This window comes from Leptopilina heterotoma, unplaced genomic scaffold (genome assembly GCF_015476425.1).
Source record: "Leptopilina heterotoma isolate Lh14 unplaced genomic scaffold, ASM1547642v1 Lhet_6, whole genome shotgun sequence".
NCBI lineage: Eukaryota > Metazoa > Arthropoda > Insecta > Hymenoptera > Figitidae > Leptopilina > Leptopilina heterotoma.
Genome location: NW_025111137.1, coordinates 5,523,271 through 5,529,270, shown reverse-complemented (window position 1 = coordinate 5,529,270; position 6,000 = coordinate 5,523,271).

The following is a 6,000-nucleotide window of genomic DNA, read 5'->3' as shown; positions in this document are numbered from 1 at the left end:
TTGAATTTGGTTGTTTCTACAGATATTTTTATTTTATAAACACAATAATGAATACTTTAATTAAATTAATTAAGAATATTATTAAAAAAAAGTGTGATTTATAACTAAATTTTTAGTTTTTAAAAAGATATTTTTAGCTGTACAAGAAAATGTTTTGCTTTAAAAAGAAATCCATATGTTAACCTTTCGCTCTGCGACTCGTCGAGTCTTTGTGGTTAACTTTTTCTCTGTATTCGTCAATCTGTAGCAATTCATTGTAATATTTGACTTGACGATTTGAATGTTTTCATAAAATTGTTCGTCGTTTGTTCTCCATCTTTTTCTCAACGAAAAGAACCCTTTTTTATTTTAATGTGCTTATCTACTGCGTTAATGTCTTTGTTGGCTTGGGTTCTATCAACACCATTAAAATCCAAACTAAATTCTGGATCCAAATCGTTCATCACCTCGAATTTGAATGATTGTTGTCCAGTCGGGTCAGAGTTGATCATCTCTTTGTGGTAATGCAAATAAAAAATTATTAACACACCAACAATGTCCTTCATAATGGTTCCCAAGAACTTCATTTTTTTCAAATTCAATGCGAAAAATTGTCCTAATCGATTCCAAGCATGAAAAGACAGATTTGTGCGAAAATTCATATTAATCTCTCTCGAAATTTTCTGAATTGGAGAAGATGAATCTTTACAACTGAATTTTTTCAAAAGGTCTTTCCATCAACTATGTGAATTCGGATACGTATTCGCTTCGTAATATCTGTAGTATGTCCTCTTTACTTGTCTTTTGTTTTTGATTTTCAAAGAGATACATGATTATGAGATAATCTGGACCTTCGTTGCTCCACAAATTTCTCAAATAATTGTGTTTAGGGTGTCTCAGAGCCAAATTTGACAAAAATAGAAACCGATATAGACATAAGCGACAAATATTTCGTTTCTTCGAAAATTATATCGTGCACAATTATATCGGGACAAAATTTTTCATTGAAACCGGTTTTAAGCACGTTATTTTGTTGTTACATTTTTTTCGAGGCTTTTTAAATTTTAATCTTTACTTATTGATGGTTTAGGTTCTACTTTTGCTGATAAAGTTGATTCTTCATCATTATCATCTCGTAAGTCCAATTGAGGCTCAAGTTCACGTTCAGGTTGAGGTCAGCGTTTGGCTGGTAATTAAAAAACAAAAGCGTTAACGTATTCGTTCCTTGAACCAGATGATAATTGACGATGAACATTACAATCTGGAGATGGAAAAATGTGCCGACAAGAACGGGAAGCATTTCTCCAATTTTTTCTCATAATTTTTTTCACTTTTCTTTGAAATTTTATACATTTGCGAGTGTTTTGTCGCCTTCGTTATTGTCTATTTTTAAAAAACAATTTTTTTCAAATAAGCTTGAAATTTAAAACTTAAAAAATACTATTTACATTATGCTTGAAAGAATAATTCCGACATTAAACGTATTTAATGATGTGTCTTGTAATAATGATGGTGGTGGCATCGGATGGGACTCCAAACTGTAGTAAAAAAAGTATATTTTAATTTTATAATATTCTCATAATATGAGAAAGTATTAAACCTTATTTTTGTGAATACCTTTAAAACTTATTTGTCACTTTTTATTTTCACATTCCAAGTGAAAAGCGAGTTTATTTTCTCTAAAATAGTGGTATTGTATTATTCATTGTTTTATGACAATCAGATAATTTAGGACACTATATTATGTATTCAACTGTTTGTTTCCAGATTGATACAAATGTAATAATGTGGTATGAAATTACACGTCATGATGGTGCATTTACATAGTTTGGAGCGTTTACATGTTTGGAGGGTGTTCGATATTTGGGTGCTCGTGTGTCTAGTTAGCCTTCATCATAATTGCTATGATCGAATGGCCTTATTAATCAAATCGATAGACATCGAAGCTTGTCTTTAGGTCAGTAATTAGGTATCTAGTGTTCTCTGCCGATAAGAAAGTTACTAAAAATTTAAACAAGGATATAAAAGGGTGATCATTAAAACTTTCTCAAACAAGATGTTGTTTAAAGTAGAGAAAATTGACTCGTAACTTTATAAAAATAAGAACAGTTATAACTATAATTCTAAGAATTTTTAATGAACTGTAATATTGCTTTTGGTTAAACAAATATAGAATATTTTGTCTACCTCATAAGACCTGGGATACTTGCCTGATATTGATCATTCTATCGAGAATAAAACCCTTTACAATCTTAACCAAGAAAAATCTCCAATATAATAAATAATAATTTCTGGAATATTTGACATTATTTAAACACTCATTAAAGATTCAAAAATGAACTTTTTGTCACCTTATAAGTTCTTGGTGAGACATATAAAGCTGACGAGAATGCCTCTACTAATCGTTTTACATCAACCTCAAGCGAAAATTGTCGGTTTAGAATTGCTCCTAATTTATTATTCAAACATAATCACTTTGTGCCTTTCATTACTATTCCATCTGACTGCTACTAAATAATTAACTTGTTAGGTTTATATGAATGTACGACTATGTTTCTAACAACTTTATTGCTATTAAAGTAAATTAATGATAAACAATATTAAAAGAAAATAGAAATACGGGATTTAAAAAAGTCTTTGTCTCAAGGGTGCCATGTAGAATGGCAGAATGTTCACTGTGCAAGTGTACAATAGTATTTGTACCGGGGCGAGGATTGTCGGCGCCTTTAAAGCAGAATTCCTGAATCCAGATCACGGATCGAACGACTTTTCGGCTTGAAAGGAAGCAGGGTATTTGTTTAAGGATTGAATTTATACCTTCGACCCGACATGGAAGAAAGTGATCCTTCTTTCTTCTGCGCCAATCCTTTAGATTATGCGCATAGATTTACACGGGGATTCACTCTCTTCTATTTTTATAAACGTATGTTTTGTTGACACTTTATTCAAATTCAGATGTTTATGTAAAAAGGAATTCTTTGAATGATAAGGAATGGAGAGTGAAAAGAATTCGATATGTATGGGCAACGAGAAATAAATCGTTATGTACGATTATTTTATGCCATTTTAAATTTTACAATTTTAGTTAGTTGAAAATCCGAAGCAAAATCTGAAAGTTTTTTTTTAAATATTTGCAGAGAGATGGGATTTTAAATTTTTATTCTTTTTGGTATTTTTTAGAAAAAATATGAATGAATCTTTTTAATTTCTTACATCAACATCGGCCACTGGTTTTGGTCCCCCTTCGTCTTTCTCAAACCGAAGGATTTTTTTCCACTTTTGTTCTCCATCACTCCTTCAGGGCGAAACCTCCTAAGGGTAATTTAGGATCCAAAGCTGACACTCACAATTATTCGTAACTCCTCCAGCCCTCTTCATTTATTGAACTGTTACCACAATTAGATTATATTTCAACACTGATAAAATATTTGCCATTATTAGAATTTCCAAAAATAAAGAAACTCACAGTTTTTTTTGTGTGCTTTAAATTATTAAAAGATCTATGATGTTGTCAGTATGAAAATATCTAGATGTTTTTACAAAGGAGGTCAACAACGTAAGAATAGGACTCTTGATTTCTTAAGATAGACATCGATGTGGTTATGTTTTAAGAATTTTAAATAGAACAGAATAAAATTATATGTAGCTGCAAAAAGAATTGTTGTCAATCATTATGATTACTAAAATATTAAGAAATTGCTATTTTCTATATTTACAAGAAATTTTTTTTTGTTTAATCAAAAATGTTTTTCCATATCAGTGACATCGTTTCTGTCAAACCTGGACATTTATTAATTGATTAAACTATAGTTAGCTATACCTGTCTACATATGCAAGCAAACACTGTAATGATACCCTTTTTTCTGTAATTGTAATCCCCTGAGTTCGCGTGCAAGCATTAATAGACCGTTATCGTCGGGTAATATAATCTATGGGAGGCTGCAATATAGCGCATCGCGTTTCGCTATCAGCCGGCAATGCCATCCCGTAATTATATGAAATGAACTAGACTCTTGCTCTGCTCTGCTTTCAAGGGCCCCCTAATAGGAAGTGATGATTTGTGGCCGAACGTAATGCATTTTCTTGTTTTATGACTGTGGTATCCCACCATGGTTTCCACTCTCTCTCTATGATGGTCGTTTTCATTTACCATTCAGTGTACTATTTCGCTGCATGATTTCAAAAATTCCATTATTAGTGAACTAGAAGACTTTGTAAATGAATTCAATAAAAGGTATATTTAAAAAGATTTTAGTAATTATATAATCAATACTTTTTAAATGGGTAGACATAAGTCAAATTGAAAATATATATATTTATATTAAATATTAGATTGAAACATTTGGAATAAAATTGATATTTTATATATATTTTGTTAGAATGTTTCCTTCAGTTGCAGTATGTTTGTAGTTGTTCTTTGTCTGCGAAATTCGAATGATTTACTGGTTATCCCTGTGTATTTCAGTGGAAATTTTGAAACGCACTTAAATTTGTTTAGAGAACCGAATTGTTCCCTTCATCTATGGGACTGAATTCCCTGTAGGGAGATTTCAGCCGTCGGCATTGTTATTTAACATGAGATTGAACTCGCGAGCGGCAACAGAACGCGCCAAGTGCAGCGATCCCCTCAAAGTTTTGTAGCTCACCCTCCCTCTTTTCAGTATCAGTAATGAATCTTCAATATCCCAGTGTTCGTAACACATAATTAAAATAGTAAATTCGTCGAATGATTCAAAAATTACGAATAAAATGTTTTTTAATTAAAATACATTAACAGAACACTCTTTTTAACGCTTTATACTTTACCTCAATTAATGACTCCTTTAACACTTAGAAAATATTATTACCAGATCTCGAATAATGTCCCGTGTATACCATAATATGATCTATGTGCTATTAAAGACTCACCGTCTAGTCGCCGACGACTTGAGAGGCTTCCTCGTCCTAACATGGCACGCAACTTTTAAATTTTAACAATTTTTTTAATTTTTGTCGTGATATACTTTACTTCAACACCATTCCCATTCGGGAATCACATCCGAATATATGCACCAGGAAGCACTTCCCCTGATGACTTCGAATAATTGGATAGATTATGGTGGACCAAGTACTTCTCCATTGAAGATTTCTCGATGAACTACAACAAAACTTATCCTCTACTTCGCACCACGATATCACAATTTAAAGAAGATGTCCGACCAGTTACAACACTCGGCAGAAATTCCTTGCTATCAGCGAAAGAAAAATTAATTTCTTATGTTGATGTTTTTTTACAACGCAACCCTTGCGCGTGCTATCATAGTAAGCACCAGTTTATTATGTGAGACAACCCACAGTTTCTCACACTAGAAGACGAAAATAATTTCCTGAAACACAATCGAGCAAATTATTATTATTTCAAAGTCATTATGATGTGTCATTATCGGTGTCATCGCTAGTCACCTGTTTTTCTTGATGTTTACAACTTTGTTTCAACTACCAAGATGCTTACCCATTGTATACCAGAAAGTCAAACCTTCGTACTTCTAGAGCATCAGAGTCTAACAATACGAGATCATCAGAGAGATGGAACTGAAGCGCATGATCTGGTTGACAAAAAGCGATTTAAATCCACGGATAAAATTCATCTGTTGAGACGCAATGGTCCATCCCGGACATCGAATCCACAACGACTTCGAATTCTCGTTTTCTCTTATGTCGAAAAATTTTTACATATTATTTATAAGTTGTAAGTCAACATCGATTTTTAATTTATAAATTTTTATGCAGCGAAATTGTTTTTTGAACATTTTTAAAACAATCATTTTGCGCATGATTCGAATATTACAATCTGTAACAGCAATTTAGAAGAGATCCAAATCGTTTTCTTACTTTTCTTTAAATATGCCATTTTCTGATTGTTTTCCCAATTTACAATTTATCGCGCTAGGTGTTAGCCTAATAGCTACTGCGACCACCGGTCGTTAAAAGAATTATAAATTCGGGTGTCATCGGATCAAAGACGAATGGCATTATTGTTAC